The sequence below is a fragment of the Erinaceus europaeus genome, chromosome 21, assembly GCF_950295315.1.
Source record: "Erinaceus europaeus chromosome 21, mEriEur2.1, whole genome shotgun sequence".
NCBI classification, from domain to species: domain Eukaryota; kingdom Metazoa; phylum Chordata; class Mammalia; order Eulipotyphla; family Erinaceidae; genus Erinaceus; species Erinaceus europaeus.
The window spans coordinates 6,533,670-6,553,783 of NC_080182.1; the positions used below are offsets into that span (position 1 = coordinate 6,533,670).

At 42.7% G+C, this 20,114-nt stretch overlaps 1 long non-coding RNA gene across 4 annotated transcripts in view; it reads right to left on the reverse strand.

Annotated features, from left to right (window-relative positions):
* The window catches only part of LOC132535224 (uncharacterized), a 410,071-nt gene that overhangs the window by 252,432 nt on the left and 137,525 nt on the right, over positions 1 to 20,114 (reverse strand). For 2 of the 4 annotated variants that reach the window (XR_009546996.1, XR_009546995.1), the window contains one exon: positions 17,387 to 17,427. This is a non-coding gene — a long non-coding RNA (uncharacterized LOC132535224). Of the gene's footprint in view, positions 1 to 17,382; positions 17,428 to 20,114 lie in introns of all 4 variants that reach the window. The other 2 variants (XR_009546994.1, XR_009546993.1) reach the window with 1 other exon arrangement.

Below are 20,114 nucleotides of genomic sequence, written 5' to 3' on the forward strand. Positions count from 1 at the left end.
GTATATGAAGAACTAAAATAAGTGAACTTGGGGACTTCCAGAGGCAGGGCTACAGAGCAGCAGCAGCTGTGTTTCTCTCCACTCCTCTCCCAGGTGAACTAGGAATACCAAAGGAGAGCACCTGGAACCGCAACAAGACAGGACTAGAAAGACTTTAGGAACCCACCAAATCACCGGTGAGTGCAAACACGTGTGGCTCGTGGACAGAGAGGAGCCTAGGCAGAGATCAAGGGACTGGTAACAGCCTGGATGTTTACCAGTTGAGACACCACCTCCAGTCTGTTTCACCAACAAAAAGTTGACTAAAGGGAGAAGAGGACTCCCCTAAGACTCACCAAATGCAACTGGGAGTCTCCATTGCTACTGCCCTCAGAATCTGGAGAGGGGGGAGACCCTGTGCTGACACCAGGGGACAGAAAACTAATGAGGAAACTCAGTAAAAGATCTATACCTCTGTGGCCTAGTGGTGGGGCTGTGAGAGTCTCTTTGCATAACCACTGGATTATCTCTGCCCCACCCTGCTTTAGCTCTTGGTCAGGAGTCAGTGATTAAGCTAAGAAGCCTACTTATAGTTTAAAAGCCCTCAGGCTCCCATAGCCTACAGGGAAGAAAAAGAAAAGAGGCTTTCCTAGATACCTACAAACTTCCAAAATTAAATGAAGAGGAACTAGACAACATGAACAGGCCCATCATAGCTAATGAAATTGAAGAAGTTATCAAAAACCTTCCCAAGAATAAAAGTCCTGGACCAGATGGTTTTATAAATGAATTCTACAAAACCTTCAAAGAAGAACTAATATCCCTACTTTTAAAAGTCTTCCAGAAGATTGAAGAAACTGGAATACTCCCTTCCAGCTTCTATGAAGCCAAGATCATTTGATACCAAAAGCAGACAGGGACACAACCAAAAAAGAAAATTACAGACCAATATCTCTGATGAACATAGATGTGAAAATATTGAACAAAATTCTAGCCAACCAGATACAGCAGTATATTAAAAAGATTGTTTATCATGACCAAGTGGGGTTTATCCCAGGCATGCAAAGTTGGTTTAATATATGTAAACCAATCACTGTGATCCACCACATCAATAAAAGCAAGACCAAAAACCACATATCAATAGATGCAGAGAAAGCCTTTGACAAAATACAACATCCCTTTATGGCCAAACATTAAAAAAAAATGGGAATAGACGGAAAATTCCTCAAGATAGCAGAGTCTATATATAGCAGACCTACAGCCAACATCATACTCAATGGTGAAAAAGTGGAAGCATTCCCCCCTCAGATCAGGTACTAGACAGGGATGCCCACTATCACTATTACTATTCAGAATAGTGGTGGAAGTTCTTGCCATAGCAATCAGGCAGGATAAAGGAATTAAAGGGATACAGGTTGGAAAAGAAGAAGTCAATCTCTCCCTATTTAAAGATGACATGATAGTATACATAGAAAAACCTAAGGAATCCAGCAAGAAGCTTTTGGAAATCATCAGGCAATACAGTAAGGTGTCAGGCTACAAAATTAACATACAAAAGTCAGTGGCATTCCTCTATGCAAACACTAAGTTAGAAGAAGTTGAAATCCAGAAATCAATTCCTTTTACTATAGCAACAAAAACAGTAAAATATCTAGGGAGAAACCTAACCGAAAAAGTGAAAGACTTATATACTGAAAATTATGAGTCACTACCCAAGGAAACTGAAAAAGACACAAAGAAGTGGAAAGATATTCCATGTTCATGGGTTGGAAGAATAAACATAGTCAAAATGAATATACTACCCAGATCCATATACAAATTTAATGCTATCCCCATCAAGATCCCAACCACATTTTTTAGGAGAATAGAACAAATGCTACAAATGGTTATGTGGAACTAGAGAAGACCTAGAATTGCCAAAACAATCTTGAGAAGAAAGAACAGAATTGGAGGCATCACACTCCCAGATCTCATGTTGTATTATAGGGCCGTTGTCATCAAAACTGCTTGGTACTGGAACATGAACAGACACACTGACCAGTGGAATAGAACTGAAAGCCCAGAAGTGAGCCCCCACACCTATGGACATCTAATCTTTGACAAAGGTGTCCAGACTATTAAAAGGGGAAAGCAGAGTCTCTTTAACAAATAGTATTGGGAAAAAAATGGGTTAAAACATGCAGAAGAATGAAACTGAACCACTATATTTCACCAAATACAAAAGTAAATTCCAAGTGGATCAAGAACTTGGATGTTAGAACAGAAACTATCAGATACTTGGAGGAAAATATTGGCAGAACTCTTTTCCACATAAATTTTAAAGACATGGGAGTCGGGCTGTAGCGCAGCGGGTTAAGCGCAGGTGGCGCAAAGCACAAGGACGGCATAAGGATCCCGGTTCGAACCCCGGCTCCCCACTTGCAGGGGAGTTGCTTCACAGGCGGTGAAGCAGGTCTGCAAGTGTCTATCTTTCTCTCCTCCTCTCTGTCTTCCCCTCCTCTCTCCATTTCTCTCTGTCCTATCCAACAATGACAACAACAATAATAACTACAATAATAAAACAACAAGGGCAACAAAAGGAGAATAAATAAATAAAATAAATATTTAAAAAAAAAATTTTAAAGACATCTTCAATGAAACAAATCCAATTACAAAGAAGACTAAGGCAAGCATAAATCTATGGGACTACATCAAATTAAAAAGCTTCTGCACAGCAAAAGAAACCACTACCCAAACCAAGAGACCCCTCACAGAATGGGAGAAGATCTTTACATGCCATACATCAGACAAGAGACTAATAACCAGATATATAAAGAGTTTGCCAAACTCAACAACAAGAAAACAAATAACTCCATCCAAATATGGGGGGAGGACATGAACAGAATATTCACCACAGAATAGATCCAAACGGCAAAGAAACACATAAAAAAATGCTCCAAGTCTCAGATTGTTAGAGAAATGCGAATCAAGACAACAATGAGATATCACTTCACTCCTGTGAGAATGGCATACATCAGAAAAGGTAACATCAGCAAATGCTGGAGAGGTTGTGGGGCCAAAGGAACCCTCCTGCACTGCTGGTGGGAATGTCAATTGGTCCAACCTCTGTGGAGAACAGTCTGGAGAACTCTCAAGAAGGCTAGAAATTGACCTGCCCTATGATCCTACAATTCCTCTCCTGGGGATAGATCCTAAGGAACCTAACACACCCATCTAAAATGATCTGTACACATATGTTCTTAGCAGCACAATTTGTAATAGTGTAAACCTGGAAGCAAACCAGGTGTCCCAACAACAGATGAGTGGCTGAGCAAATTGTGGTATATATACACAATGGAATACTACTCAGCTATTAAAAATGGTGACTTGGCTGGAGCTTGAAGAAATCATGTTAAGTGAAATAAGTCAGAAACAGTAGGATGAATATGGGATGATCTCACTCTCAGGCAGAAGTTGAAAAACAAGACCAGAAGAGAAAACACAAGTAGAACCTGAACTGGAATTGGCGTACTGCACCAAAGTAAAAGACTCTGGGATGGGGGGGGCGGGGAGTACAGGTCCAAAAAGGATGACAGAGGACCTAGTGGGGGTTGTATTGTTATGTGGAAAACTGAGAAATGTTATGCATGTATAAACTATTCTATTTACTGTCGAATGTAAAACATTAATCCCTCAATAAAGAAATTAAAAAAATAAAATAAGTGAACTTCTAGAAAATGATATTAAACTGACTCCAGCTGTGTGAGAATCTGGTAGCCATCCTTGAGTAGGAGGGAAGGGAGAGGCAAAGGCAGGGGTCTCTGGTATGGTGGCCTTAAAACTCGGGGGCAGATGGGGGGAGCTGTATAATGTGTATGTCTGTGAAACCCTAGTTCTAAAACCTTATAATAATACAGACCACTGTTGCTGTTAAGTCAATAAAAATAAGTAAGTACAACATGCCTCCTTTCACTTGCCAGCACTGCTATGAGCCAGAATCAAAACAGCGATCTGCAGAAGTGACTTAAACCAGCTGCCTAATCATTCAAGAGAAGAATGTTAAATATAATGGCATAAGCAACTCCCACATTAAAGGCTTTCTTTTTCGGGAGAAGTATTCCCGAACGCCATCATCATCACTCCCACAACCGCGCGAACACTCCTTGATGGCAATCTGTTGAATGAATAAGTAAGTGATTTGCCTGATTACACTGATGTAGCTCAGCCACAGGACGTGAACACTTGGGGGCGGGGATGCTTCCAGGAGAAGAAAGTCTGGGATAATCCGAGCACAGTCACAGCATTCAGTACATTCAGACAACAGGCCCCTGTCCTTGAGTACCTCCCTGAAGAGAGGACGAGGTTGAGGGTTTATGTGTACCTGTCTGCCCACTGCTGGGGAGGTGGGAGGATGGGATGGAAGGAAATAGAACATTCTGGAAAAGCAACTCTATTTACTACTGGGATAGAACTATCAATACACACACACATACACACACACACACACACACACACACACACACAAATATGAAAACTTCTGCACAGTCAGACAGCTCATGATTAACGACGGGTTGGTTATCCAGCTAACGGTCATTGAAACATTCATTTCTCAGGACACAGGAGCAAGGAGGTTCAGTGAATAGAGCAAGAGATTTGTTTAGATTTAGGATATCTTTCAGCACATAGTCATCTCGCTAAGAGAAAAATAGGTGCCCCTGTTTTGATTGTTATCCCTTAATTGGCAGTTTTTCAAACGTGCACAGGGCCCGTTTCTAAAGGTCAGTATCCAGAATGGTTTTCTCCACCTGCTTCAAGTCTGTTCCACATGCAGGTGAAGCCCTGGGTCTTCCGTTCCATCCTCCTAGCATCAAATAGAGAGCAGGGTGACTCTCTGCCCCCCATGAGAAAGATAAAATAAATCTTTACAAATGAAGTGTTTCGATGCAACGTGCCTTTCTTTCTTTTGTTGGTGAAATCAACTCCAGCAGGAGAGTCCGGGTCAGAATCAGTCCCTGTGGTCACGACCTTGACTGAAAACCTTGACTGCACCTGGGAGGGGAGATCATCAATGGTAACATTCTCCAAGCCTTCCGGACTCCTTTGCAACTTGTCAGAATGTGCCTGGCCCAGCGCAGTGACTCAGAAACGTGTGTGTGTGTGTGTGTGTGTGTGTGTGTGTGTGTGTGTGTGTGTGTGTGTGTGTGTGCGCGCGCGCGCGCCTGTGGGACCAGGCCTAAGCACTGCAGGCAGGGGTCTGCCTTGCCCCAAACTCAGCATTGGCCAGTGGCAGAGCACAAGTGACTTTGGGATTCTCCGAGTCTCGGCTTCTGCCCTGTGGGTTGGTCTTCTTGTGATTCAGGGAGTGTGCACATGTGCTGAGTGTCCACACGTGTTTGGCTGAATGCCGACAGGGCTCTAGCCTGGGGGGATGTGAATGCTAACTCAAGGCATGGCCTCACCATGTATTTACACGGGAACCTGTGTCCCGCTACATATTATGAAGACGGAAAGAAAAAAAAAATCAGCAATTCTCCGTGCATTTCGGCATAGAATACCTTTAAATCAATATACTGTTTGGGTCCCTCAACGTGCCTCCACTGAGTCCTAAGCATCCTGAACTTCAATGCTCCTGGCAGCATACCGTTTTGGTCGGGGGTGGGGGCCCAGACACCACTCTTCTCGCTCATCATACCTGTATTGTAACATAAGTGTGAGGGGTATCCTGAGGAGGACTCCTCACTGTCAAAGGAGGGTTCCAAATGTACTCTCTGCACTCAAATCCTAATGGTTTTAGAAATAACACCTTGAAAGATCTCTGATCTGGGGCCTCAAGGAGGTGCACCCAGTTCAGCAGACACATTACCACTCACAAGGACCCGAGTTCAAGACCCCAGGGGGAAGGGGAGATCGCTTCACAAGCACTGAAGCAGGTCCTCTCTGTCATTCTTCCTCTCCATCTCTCAATTTCTGTCTTTCCTATCAAGTAAAAAGGGGAGGGGGTGTGTGTGATGGGAAGCAATAAATGGCCATCAGGAATGGCGGGCTCATCATGTAGGCACTGAGCCCCAGTGATAACCCTGGTAATAATAATAATAATAATAATAATAATAATAATAATAATAATAATAATGATAATAAATCTGTACTTTCACTCTGCATTTATTTTTGGACAAAGGCATCATGCTGTATGTGTCGACATTGCCTAGTCTTTTTTCCCTGTTTCACTCATTTATTCCACCACCAAGAACTAAGCTCTGAGCATTGGTCCTCAGTGCATGGACAAAAAGGTTCCTACTCTACCAGAGCCCATCTGAAGCCAGCCATCACAAACTGCAGCTACAGTCCCTGCTCTCAGCCCGCCTGCCCCTGCATCCTTCCCCAAAACGCCCTCCCATCTCAAATCATGCCTCCAACTGTCAGCAGAGGCTGGAGCTTTTCATGCAGGAGGCCTGAGGCTAGGTCTCCAGCGTGGCATATGATGCAGCAATGCTTTCGTCTTGTCCTTCCCTCATATATTAATTAATTTTTTAAGACACAGAGAAAATACTATCATGCCCATGATTTTATTGCTTTATTTATGACTCCAGAGTGTAACTAAACAAAGCCCCAAACAAAGGAGCCTAGAGGAAAGCTTCAAGGGTTGGTTTCTAGAGCACCTATATTTCAAAGGGTCTGATATCAAGGCCTAGTGGGGGATGTTCAGGAAGCAGAGCCTGAAGAAAGAGGCAGGATTTCCTGTGTTCCAGACCCCTTCAGCTTCCTGGTGAGGCTACTCTCTGGTGGAAAGACATCTTGGTTTGAGTATGAGGACACTAGTCCTTTCTCCTCATTCCTCATGGAGAGAGCTACTCAGGCTCTGGGTCTACACTAAGTATGGGGGTTCGTCGAAGGGAAGAAGAGGTCTGCACCCCATCTAGCCCCACTGTCCAGAGGAGAGAGAGCTATAACAAGGAGGGGCCTGAGACCCTGACCCAGTGGTCTTGATCAAAACAGAAACACTATCTCTGATAAGATCTGGAGCCATCAGTACAGAGCTCATAGAGCTTCAAGGACATAGATGCCAATTAAGACCTTGAGTTCTGACTTACCTGTGTGTGTTTATTTTTAAAAACAGTGCAAAGAGATCACAGATGTTCAATATCAGGACAGCGTTTAATAAACAGACAGCAGGGGCCAAAAGAGAGTCCAGTCAGAAGCACACAGACTACATGTACAAGATAAGACACAGGGTTTGAGTCCTGAAACCACATGGGAGCAGTATGGACGGCACCATGAGAGTTCCATGGACAATGGGGGTGGGGTGCTGTGCTATCTCTCCTCCCCCTCTCTCCCTGATTCTCTAAATAACAATAATAATTTCTTTTTTTAAAGAAAAGGTCCTGGATGCAGTGCAGTGGTAAACGAGCATGTGGAGACCCTGAGCTCACTTAGTGGTACAGAAGTTAAAAAGAAACATGCAAGACTTTTACAGTCAGCTTTGAAAAGTATTACAAAGCTCATAACACGTGAGCAACTGGTGGGGGCCGGGCAGTAGTGCAGCGGGTTAAGTGCACATAGTGCGAAGCTCAAGGACCGGAGCAAGGATCCCAGTTCGAGCCCCGCACACTCCACCTGCAGGGGGGTGACTTCACAAGCAATGAAGCAGGTCTGCAGGTGTCTTTCTCTCCCCCACTCCCGTCTTCTCCTCCTCTCCTGATTTCTCTCTATCTTATCCAACAACAGCAGCAGCAACAACAATGGGAAAAAATGGCCATCAGGAACAGTGGATTCCTAGAGCAGGCATCGAGCCCCAGTGATAACCCTGGAGGCAAGATAGAAAGAAAGAAAGAAAGAAAGAAAGAAAGAAAGAAAGAAAGAAAGAAAGAAAGGAAGGAAGGGAGAGGGGGGGAGGGAGGGAGGGAGGGATAGAAATAAAATTGAACCTGACCAAGTATGAATAAAGAATAAGTGTGCCTACCAGTCTCACGACAAAACGGGAAACCTAAGAAGAAGTGTGAAGTGGTCTGGGAGGTGGCGCAGTGGATAAAGTATTGGACTCTCAAGCATGAGGTCCAGAGTTCAATCCCCGGCAGCACATGTACCAGAGTGATGTCTGGTTCTTTCTCTCTCTGCCTATCATTCTTCATGAATAAATAAATAAAATCTTTAAAAATAAGAAAAGAAAAAGTATTTAAAAAAAAGAAGAATCGTGAGAAGAGACAGAAAATTCTGACACTGTAGTGGCTGATACAGTTGTATTTTTGCATATATATATGTATATGTATAAGTATAAGTATAAGTATATGTATATGTATATGATGTATATGTATATGTATATGTATATGTAATTTACACTGCACCAAAGATTTCTTCAGTGCTATAGTACTCCCATATGATATAGCAAAGACTTATGATGACTTAAATATACAAACACATTTGGGTGGCAAAACAGAAAAGAAAGTGTATGTCTTTATATAATATGTATATAAATATGTCATTATTATTGTTTTTTGCCACCTAGATTACTGAGGAGGCATTATGCAGTAATTCTGATTATTGCATAATGAATCCACTGCTCCCGGAGGTCATGTTTTCCCTTTTTCTTTCTTTTTCGATAGAGACAGAGAGAAATAAGGTGGGAAGAGAAACATATACTCACAGCACTGTTCCACCAGCTTGTAGGGAGCAGGAGGTTGAACTCGGGCCCTCGTACATGGTAACGTGTGAGCTTCTGGGTGTGTTACCGTCCAGTTTCAATACGGCAGACATATTCAGAAGCAGAATGACCATCATAATAGTTCACCTGGTCCATGCACGGGACCCAGGTTCAAGTCCCAGCACTGCATAGAAGAACTGTAACACTGAGGGCAGCTTCTTTTTTCTTTTTTTCTTTTCTTTTTAAATATTTAGTTTTATTTATTCCCTTTTGTTGCCCTTGTTGTTTTATTGTTGTAGTTATTATTGTTGTTGCCATTGTTGTTGGATAGGACAGAGAGAAATGGAGAGAGGAGGGGAAGACAGAGAGGGGGAGAGAAAGATAGACACCTGCAGACCTGCTTCACCACTTGTGAAGCGACTCCCCTGCAGGTGGGGAGCCAGGGCTTGAACCGGGATCCTTATACTGGTCCTTGTGCTTTGCGCCACCTGCGCTTAACCCGCTGCGCTACAGCCCGACTCCCCTGAGGGCAGTTTCTATGCTGTGGTCCTGTCTCTTCATATCTAAAAAAGTCAGCCTGAGACAGTGAGGCTGCAGCGATAAAATCAGTAAGAGCCAAGAAGATAATGATCATGATCGGACAGTTGCATCTGTTGCCTTCTGATTCCCATGAGACATCTTTCTGGTCCTTAAGAAATAATTATTGCACCTTTAATTCCTTTTTTAGATCCCCTTATGATAGCAGCACCAACAGATATTTTCAGGGTCTCTCACCTGATGCCTCAGACCTCTCCTGCAAAGGCAGATGCTCCTTTTCAACGGGTGTTTCTCAACACTTAGGAGCCCTGCTGGAAGTCAAGTAAATACAAGTGAGAAGTGATTCATCCAGTGGGGCATAAACAAGAGGACAGTGAGATCCTTTGAAAATAAAGAGGTGGAAATAATTGGCCCACCCACTCCAAACACAACACTCAGGAAAAGGGAAAAAAAAAAAAATCAAGCCTGTTCCCACTCTCACCTCACCCCGACCCCCTGCCTGGCCTGCTGCACAGTGTGAAGTTTAGAGAACAGTGTGATGAGATCCACCTGCACTGCTTAGAAGAGAATGTACCGTGTCCCAGCAGGGACCACAGGCAAGAGAGGAACATACTCAGGGGAAGGGACACAGAGAGATTGTGTTGGCGACCCGGGACCATGACTCGGAAGAGTCAGAGGGAAGGATACATGCACGACTGTGAGAAATGACCTGGAGCTACTGACTGGTAGGTTCTTGGATAGTCTTATGGAAGAGGCAGGATTTAACCCTGACATTGAAAACTGAGCAGACTTTTTTGACAGCAGGACTGGGAGAGGGAGGGAGGAACCCATTGAATGGAAGCTGCTTGGGGAGAGGCAGAGACTCGGGTCAGTTAAGGCTGAAATAAAGGGGAAGAATAAAAACAAAAACAAACAAACAAAAGAAAGTGAGCTGAGTCAGAAAAGAAGGATGAGTGTGGGATGATCCCCCTCATCAACAGAAGTTGAGAAAGAAGATCAGAAGGGAAACTAAAAGCAGGACCTGGCTAAATTGAAAGTAGGGCACCAAAGTAAAAGCCCTGTGGTGAGGGAGAGGGTGGACATGCTACTTCTTGGGCCTGCGGGGGGCGGGATGGGACACAGTCTTTTGGTGGTGGGAATGGTGTCTATGTACCCTCCTAGTAAAGTGGAGTCATATAAATCACTAGTTAATTAATATGAGAGGGGGAAAAATTGATTGTATGTCTCGAAGTTTTTAAAACACAGACTGAGTCTTTTTAATATATAGGCTGTGTCTTTGATATTCGGACGCTCTCAAAAGCCTAGAACAAGTAAATCAGAAGCATCCAATAGCACAGCTATATACAAGATACTGGGTACTATACAGCAAACCCTAACAAAAGGACTTTTCAAAGTTAACCCAATTACCAAATAATGTGATGATAACATTAACTATCCATTGTCTTTTTGAACCCTGAGACAGCAGGAACCTCACATCTCCACTATAGAGCCTATATTTCTCCCAGTCCTGGAACCTTATGGTGGGGCCCACTTTCCCGCATGCCTCTCCCAATCCATATCAAATAATATTGCATCTGCCGATCGCAACCTAATCAACACAACGAGTGCCACCTCAACATGCTTCAGCTCAGACTGTGTCCAGAGACTTCAGGTGTGGAATGACAACCCTTCAGCTTCATCACTCGGGTGAGACCTTTCCTTTCATAGTATTCTCTAATTCCATTCCAGGTGGTCCACTTCCTAACAAAGTCCCAAAACCTAAATATAGACCAGGTTTTGTGAGAGAGAGAGAGAGAGAGAGAGAGAGAGAGAGCATATGTTCACATGTATCCATAAACTAGTGCAAAATATATACCTGAAAGCAGAAGTGCACTAGAGTTTGCAGTGAGTACCCCCCTAACACTTCCTCTTCACTATTCCAACCTTTGGGTCCATGATTGCTCTACAATTTGTTTGGCTTTGTATGTTAATTCTCTTTTCAGCCACCAGGTTCCAGATGCCATCAGGATGCCAGCCAGGCTTCCCTGGACTGAAGACCTCACCAATGTGTCCTGGAGCTCCGTTTCCCCAGAGACTACTAGGGAAACAGAGAGGCAGACTGGGAGTATGTTCAGTGGGGAAGCAATTACAGAAGCCAGACTATCCACCTTCTGCAACCCACAATGACCCTGGGTCCATATTCCCAGAGGGATAGAGAATAGAAAAGCTATTGGGGAAGGGTTGGGATATGGAGATTGGGTGGTGGGAATTGTGTGGAGTTGTACCCCTCCTATCCTATGGTTTTGTTAATGTCTCCTTTCTTAAATTAAAAAAAAAGGGTCCAGAATGCAGTAAGGTGGTAAACAAAGCATGTGGAATGTGGAGATGTGAAGATGCTGAGCTCACTTGGTTGTGCAGAAGTTTAAAAGAAAGATGCAAGATTTTTATAGTCAGCTTTGAAAAGTGCTACAAAGCTCACAACAAGTGAACAACTGGTGGGGGCTGGGCTGTAAGGACACCAGGTTAAAGAACAGGAAAGCTTCCAATGGAGAAGACGGAATACGGAACTCTGGTGGTGGGAATTGTGTGAAATTGTACCCCTCTTTTCCTACAGTATTGTTGATCATTATTAAATCATCGTTAAAATTCTTAAATTATTAAATCATTATTTAAAAAAAGAGAGACAGAAAGAGGCAGAAATGTCATCCCATAAGAGGATGGTCAGCAATCCTAAGACACCATTAGGAGAATATTACCCACGTCAGCATTACAAGGATCTTCACAATGTGTGGTCTCCTAAGCAATGAAAATTAGGTACCAAGAGTGGAATTAATTTCCCGGAGTAATTACAATATTTATTTACAACTTTTCTTATTAGCATTACTGGCCACTGGGGGAAAAAAAAAACAAGCAGGTGCTCTGTTTCTGTGTTCGAGTAACCTCAATAAATAACACACAGGATGATCTATTATTTTAATTGTTGATTCTTAAATATTTCCCTTAAAATTCATTTAAGCTGATTTACATTCTTTTGAAAGGATTAAGACATCTGTATATTGCTTTTGTCAAGGCTGTGCAAAAAAACCACCCTTTTGCCATAAAAAAGATCTTTTTACTAATGGCATGTAATCAAGTGTGTTCTTCATTAGTCATTAAAACTCACTGCAAATATTCAAAGACTACGTAGCAATCGCACAGAAAACAATGGAATTGATTTCAGACTCTAATGCCTGTGATTTGTCTCATAAAGCACAAGGAAAAGGAGAAAACATTTCCTGTAAACAGAAATAAGATATGCGAATAACATCTTATTCCCATTTGGTTTACAAATGCTTAAAATATGGTTTCTAATACCTGACAGTCATGATGATAACGAAGTTTATTTTAAATGTAGTTAGTGTCTTAATAAGCTTTGGTGCCTGTCATTATCATTTGCTTACATGAGGGTGTGTGTGTGTGTGTGTGTGTGTGTGTGTGTGTGTGTGTGTGTGTGTGTGTGTGTGTGTGTGTGTATTCTAAACAATGAGTAACCAAGCTCTGTGAGTAGGTTCAACCATATAAAACTGACACTATGCTTTTCATCTACCAAAAAAAAAAAAACAAAACCCTGTTTTCAGAACTAACCTGACAGAATCTCAGGACTGGAAAAGTGGCCTGAGATTCAGCACTTTTTTTGTTCAGGTTAAAAAACAAACAAGTGAAAACAACAACAAAAAATGTAGCATAAAACAGTGTTCAATGATGGCAGAAGAAGACCTAGTGGGGGTTGAATTGTTATGTGGAAAACGGAGTAATGTCACACATGCACAAACTATTGTATTTTACTGTTGACTGTAAACCATTGTGTGCTTTTATTTAAAAATAAAACTATGGGGAGTCGGGCGGTAGTGCAGCAGTTAAGCTTACATGGCGCATGGCGTGAAGCACAAGGACCAGCTCAAGGATCCCGGTTCGAGTCCCCAGCTCCCCACCTGCAGGGGAGTCACTTCACAGGCGGTGAGGCACGTCTGCAGGTATTTCTCTTTCTCTCCCCCTCTCTGTCTTTCCTTCCTCTCTCCATTTCTCTCTGTCCTATCCAACAATGACATCATCAACAACAACAATAACTACAACAACAATAAAACAAAGGCAACAAAAGGGGAAATAAATAAAAATTTTAAAAAAAGAAGTGGTAGGGAGGTAGCTCAGCTGCAGAGCACAGAAAGTGCAAGCTTGAGGACCTGCATTCAAGCCCCGGCACCAGTTATGCCAGAATGATGCTCTGATATCTCCTTCTCTCTACAACTAAAAATACGTAAATAGGTCGTGGAAATAGCTTAACTGGCAGAGCATCAGTCTTTGGTGCCTGAGGCTCCTGGTTCTAGTCTCCACACCATATACACTAGAGTTCTACTCTGGCCTGCCTCCTTTCTCATTCGTATGAAATTCTCTCCCTCTTAGATAATAAATAAAAGTAAGTCTTGAAAGTTTTGAATAAACCTTAAAACTGAACACAGAAGACAACAGAAGCACATATTTCGTATTTCAAGCAGATTCTTAATCACCATAAAGGGTAAAGAATATTATTTAGAGTTTTTCTTTTAATTGTTGACATATTTATTTACTTATTTTAATGAGTGAGATACAAAGAGAGATACAGCAGAACACTGCTTGACTCTGGCATATGGTGGTGCCAAGGATTGAACCTGGGACTTCAGAGTCTCGGGCATGAAAGTCTTTTTGCATAACTATTCACAGTCCTATTTAAAGTTGTTCTATGATCTGACCAAAGGGTATGAGGGCTTGAAACCATCTAGACTAAATTTTGCTAAATTTATTTCGCTATTTTCAAACCAAAGGAACTAATATTAGTATTTCTTTTTATTTATTTAATTTTTATTAATAGAATGGAAACACTGACAAGACCACAGGATAAAAGGGGTACAATTCCACACAACTCCCACCACCAGATTCCGTATCCTATCCCCTCCCCTGATAGCTTTCCTGTTCTTCATCCCTCTGGGAGTATGGACCCAGGGTCATTATGGGGTGCAGAAGTAATATTAGCATTTCTTTTCTTATTTATTTATTCCCTTTTGTTGCCCTTGTTGTTTTATTGTTGTAGTTACTATTGTTGTTATTGATGTCATTGTTGGATAGGAAAGAAAGAAATGGAGAGAGGAGGGGAAAACAGAGAGGAGGAGAGAAAGATAGACACCTGCAGACCTGCTTCACCGCTTGTGAAGCGACTCCCCTGCAGGTGGGGAGCCGGGGGCCCGAACCAGGATCCTTCTGCCGTTCTTTGTGCTTTGCGCCACGTGCACTTAACTCACTGCGCTACCGCCCGACTCCCCCAACATTAGCATTTCTATGTACCACTCTTTCCTCTTAAGTAGCTTGGAAGAATCAAGTGAGCTATTCAAATCTAGAAGAGGAAACCACTAAGAAAATAGATAGTTTAATGTTCTTCACACAACAAAAGATAGATAACTTTGAGCAAGGAAGGTTATGAGGGACCCTTTCAAAATAAATGATTTTTCGAAAACTCAATCGTTTGTCTCCCTGGGGCAGGACAAAGACAATATGGGGAGAAGGCTGGTGGGGAGACTGCCTTCCTACACCCCAATAAGAACACGGAACACTAGGGACAGACAAAAGATTCCCTGGTGAACACTTCCACAGTCCCAGCGCAATGAAAGAATCACCTTTCTCCTCGAGTCCTGTAAGCTCTTAATTACAGCAGTCTCACCCCGACAGATTTGGTAACCTCTGAACACTTGCTTTTTGGAGTATGGACTGAACACACTGAAGAATGAGTTATTAGTCTTCTAGTCTCACAAATGAGGGAACTAAACTTACTGGAAGCTGAAAAGTTGCGGGGGGTGTCCCTTCGTTAGTCACTTGGGGATCTTCGTCCTGTTGCTGTGATGTCTACCACTGTCAAAACATCTCCACTTCTATTGTAATTTGTTCTTTTTTTTTTTCTTGGTGCCAGGGTTTTTGTGGGGGGGCTTTACACCTGCAGGATTCCACCCTTCCCAGTAGATACTTACTCTCAATTTTTCTTTGAGATAGAGGTTGACCGACAGAGGGGGAGAGGAAGAGAGATAGAGACAGAGGGAGGGGATAAGAGGTGGCATACACTGCCCCACTGAAGTTTCCTCCATGCAGGCTCTCATGTGCTGGCCAGAGGCTTCAGCCCAGGTCCTCACACAGGGTAGGGTGTACGCTCTACTGGCTGGGCTACCTCCAGAGCACAATGTGCTTGCTCTGCTCTGGGAGGGGATGGTGCATGTGCCTGGGCACAGTCCTGTGTGCAGCTTGGACAGACATTCTAAAGGCTAAGACTCCACTTGATATAGATTAATTAATCATTCGTAAATGGTCAGTAATCCTTTTTAAGTCTAAAGACCTTCCCCCTAAATTAAACTCTGCAAAGCCATAGGATTATCTGCAATCGGGGAGCCAGACACAGACCAGGTTACTTCCCCAGAACTAGCAACATGTACATTGCTGCGTCAAAGCACCATGCCACAGTACTCAGTCTGTTCGTGAAATCTGAAAGGAACAGAGGCAGGGAGCACTCTTCAAAATGGAGGGGAGACCCCGAATCTCATCTGCTATACTTCTGCTTTAGGTTCCTGATTATTAAACAATTTGTTCTGCTTTACATGTTAATTCTTTTTTAGCCACCAAGTTAAGTTGTATACTTCCCTGGGCAGGCGACCTCACCAATGTGTCCTAGAATCCCACCTCTCCAGAGCCCTGCCCCACTAGGGAAAGAGAGAGACAGGCTGGGAGTATGGATCGACCTGCCAATGCCCATGTTCAGCAGGGAAGCAATTACAGAAGCCAAAAACCTTCTGTACCCCATAATGATCCTGGGTCCATACTCCCAGAGGGATAAAGAATAGGAAAGCTATCAAGGGAGGGGATGGGATATGGAACTCTGGTGGTGGGAATTGTGTGGAATTATACCCCTCTATGGTCTTGTCGATATTTTTTTATTTTATGAGTAAATAAATTTTAAAAAGTTAAAAAATAAAAGAATTAAGAAAAAGCAAAATATACAGAAAAAAAAAGGCTGAATGATAAAGATGACTACTGAGAAGTATCTGTGAATGATACACTTGACCAATAAAATGACAAGATACAAAATGTGTTTACAGAGCTATGATAGCTTCCAAGATGCCAACCTTAGTAATATTAGTATTTAACATAGCAAACAAATACATTTTATTAAGCAATACTAAAGATTTACAGCCAAATAAATATCTGAGGGAAGACTCATAGATACAGTATAACATGCGGTTATTCAGATAATAAACACATGGTAACGAGGAAACTTTATTACTTTAGAATATGTATAGTTATCTTATATCCTGTTTGTTTATTTATTGGATAGAGACAAAGGAATCAAGAGGTAAGGGGGAGAAAGAAATGGAGAAAGACACCTGCAGCCCTGCTTCACAGCTCATAAAGTTTTCCCTCTGCAAGAGGGGACCAGGGACTTGAACCTGGGCCCTTGGCATTACAGTCTGTACATGCATCATGTGTGCCACTGCCCAGCCCCCTAAAATGTATATAGTTTTAGCATACATTGGTGTAAGGGATTTAATGAAAAGACCCTACTAACATGCCTGGGAGCTAGTGCGGTGGATTAAGGGTTCGACATTCAAACACAATGTTCCAAGCGTGATGCCCAGTGTCACATGTGCCAGAGTGATGCTGGGCCTGGCCAAATAAAATAGTTATTTGAATAAGTGTTTGTGTTCTGGTTCTCTGCCCTATCATCTACCTACCTACCTACTATTAGTAGATAAACAAACCTTTAAAAATGTTTCAAAATAAGGTGAGGAAGATAGCATAGCGCTTATGTAAAAAGACTGTCATGCCGGAGACTTGGGGGTTCCAGGTTCAATTCTTTGCACCACCATAAACCAGAGCTGAGTATTACTCTGGTAGAAAGAAAGGAAGGGAAGGAAAAGGAAGGGAGGAGGAGGAGGAGGACGAGAAGGAAGAAGAAACTTTAAATAAAAATATAGTAACTAGTAAACTTTATGGGCCACACATAATATGTGCACAGTCTTCTACTATTTTATAGTTTGAAATAAACTGTCTTGATCTCATTCTGTAGAGTATTTACTTAGGGATAATTATAGGCTAGCTTTACAATAAGTGGGGGGAAAAAAACCTTAGACAATATGTAGTCACAACTTTTGTAAGATTTCTAAATGATAACACATGTTGTATGCTTAACACATTCACATGCATTTATCTATATTAAGAGATACTTACCCTTAAGTATGTTAGTCATCTGCAGTTCACCTACACATCATCTACAAAGAAAGAAAAGTACGTTTTAGAACAAAGAATGAATCCAGCTTTTCCTTCTGTTCACCCCCCCCCCCCCAAAGGTATCACATCCCTGCTGGTAGGTTGGCTTTACTAAGTTCTCAGTGGCAAGTCAGTAGGGAAGCTTTTATCACTGAGAGGGCCAACTAGATCTTAGCAGGCTCTTCTTTAAGCCCTGTCACTCTTTTTCCTTGATAAATTAGGCACTGTCACAGCAAAGCTGACAATGGACCTCTCAGCTGATTTCTATGTACAGATCTTAAAGTAGAAAAACACAAGCACCATGGTTTTGAATAAGCAAAGTTAACTTTTGATCTTCATATGGAAATTATAAGTGGGCCTGATTCAATGAGAAGGTATAGAAGTCACAAGAATACAAGCAATCCCTAATGCTCGCTTCTTATAAATTACATGAAAACCACTCCCTTCTTATCATTTGAGTCACTGCTCGTTTTTGACATTAGAATTTTTTTCATCTTTGTTTGTTTGTCTGTGGTGCTAGGGCCTTGAGGGAAGAGAGAGGAAACAGCGCGTGGTCAGAATAGCACTGCAGTGCACTTGGTAGCTAGTACTGAAACTCACACACGTGACTTCTGTATTCTATTGCTGAGTCTCCTCCCCAATCTCAGTTGCACAGATTTTATTTATTGTTGTTGTTTTGTTCTTCTTCTTACTATTATTATTATTATTTTGCCTTCAGGGTTATCACTAGGACTCGGTGATGGCACTATGAATCCACTGCTCCTGGCGGTTATTTTTTTCCATTTGATTTGACAGGGCAGAGAGAAATGGAGAGAGATGGGGGAGATAGAGAAGAGGAGAGAAAGACAGACTACCTGTAAAGACAGGTCTACCTGTAGACCCGTTTCACCTCTTGTGAGGCGACCCCCTGCAGATGGGAAGCTGGGGGCTCTTACCGGGATCCATAGTACCATGTGTGCTTAACCAAGGGCACCGCTGCCAGGTCCCCAATTACATGAATTTTTAACGGCACAAGAAACAATCCAACTTTTGCAGATCTCTTTTCCTTACCCTCCCAGCTTCCTTTGTGGACTCTTCAGCTGATGCTCATCATAGTTTGGACTTGACACAAATACATTTGTACACTGACATTTTTTTATGCTAGTCTGACGAAGAAACCGTGGACATACAATGACAGTCTGAGGAACTGACTACAAATGTTCCATATGCACTGACTGAAATGATTACCATAGAGGTCTGGCTCACATCTATCTACTCTTTATATATTTTTTAAATTTGTGATTCATAGCAGGTCACCAGATTATAAGATCACAGTGTAGAGTTCCACACCACACCCACTGCCAGAGTTGTGTGTTCCCATCCTCCCACATCCAAAAGATAACCACCAGAGTTCTCACAAGCCTTAGAAAAAGCTTGCTTGCCTTTGTTTTTTGTTTGTTTTTGCAAGTTCACGTCTATCAGTTCCTTAGATTCCATATATGAGTGGGACATAATAGGTCTGGCTCACATCTGTTAAATATTAAAAAGGAAAATCCATGTAGTGGTGAGGACTCTTAGAGTTTGCTCTCCTAACAGTACTCCTGTACGTCCCACAGCAGTGCTGGGAATAGTCACATTGCTAATTCACCTCCCCAACACTCCTTCTTATCACTGGAAGAATATACCTTTTAGGTGCCTTCTTTTTATTCACCCCCAACCATTATTCACTTCTGTGTTTTGTCTTGAGACTCTTCTCTGAATTCATATTCTTGCAGCTAACGGCAACTAGAGGTCTGTTTGAGTACACTCAAAGGCTGTCAAACTCAAGTGTCTAAATGCAAAGGCATGACTATACCAATTCTCCATACTCCCTCCCCAGTGTTGAGGCAGGTGTACCCCACAATCTATCCATTTAGCTCACCCAGGAAGACAGATGTCCTATATGCCCCCTGCAGTCCCCGCCCCCAGCAGCCAATCCACCACTGAGGCTGGACAAGCCTCCACTGCTTCTGGGTCTCTCCGTCTGCTCCCACTGCTTCCAGGTCTCTCTGTCTGCTCCCACTGCTTGCATCAGCTCTCCTCCACCTTGTCTCTTAGCTCTCCAGCCCTCGTCCACTGAGGAGCTGGTGCGTTTACCACTGTCTGTGCCAACCCTTAGAAGATGCTCAACTGTCTTCCCATTCCTCATAGAGAAAAAAGCCCCGTCCTTCTGTGACATAAGCATCCCTACACCAGGAATTTGGGGCCTCTATCTTCCATCTGGACTCTGCATTCCAGACACCAACATTGAAGGCCTTCCTCCCCATCTCCAGCACTGCCTACGACCACTGCTTCGCACAGTTGGATTCTCTACCCCACTCCAGCTGTCATTCTGCAGATGCCATGACGCCCCAGCTGCACCAGGTTCTTCTCCCAGCATCACATAAAGAACATCAGAAGACAAACTGAGTAAGTGGATTAAAACAATCACTCGGGGGCATGTCTTCCATATGTTCCTTTTGTATCTGAGCACATTGGTAGACATGGAACAAATGGCCTTCTATTCCCAAGGAAAATCATGAAGATTATTCCTGAATCCTCCCCCCAAAGGCCTGAGATCCAGTAAAAAAAACCTTATCAAAATGTTAGTTGTTTAGTGAAGACAAATTAAACTACATCGTTTACTACCTGCATGTGATTCACTGGGCAGCATGTGGTGGGTGTCAGTCCA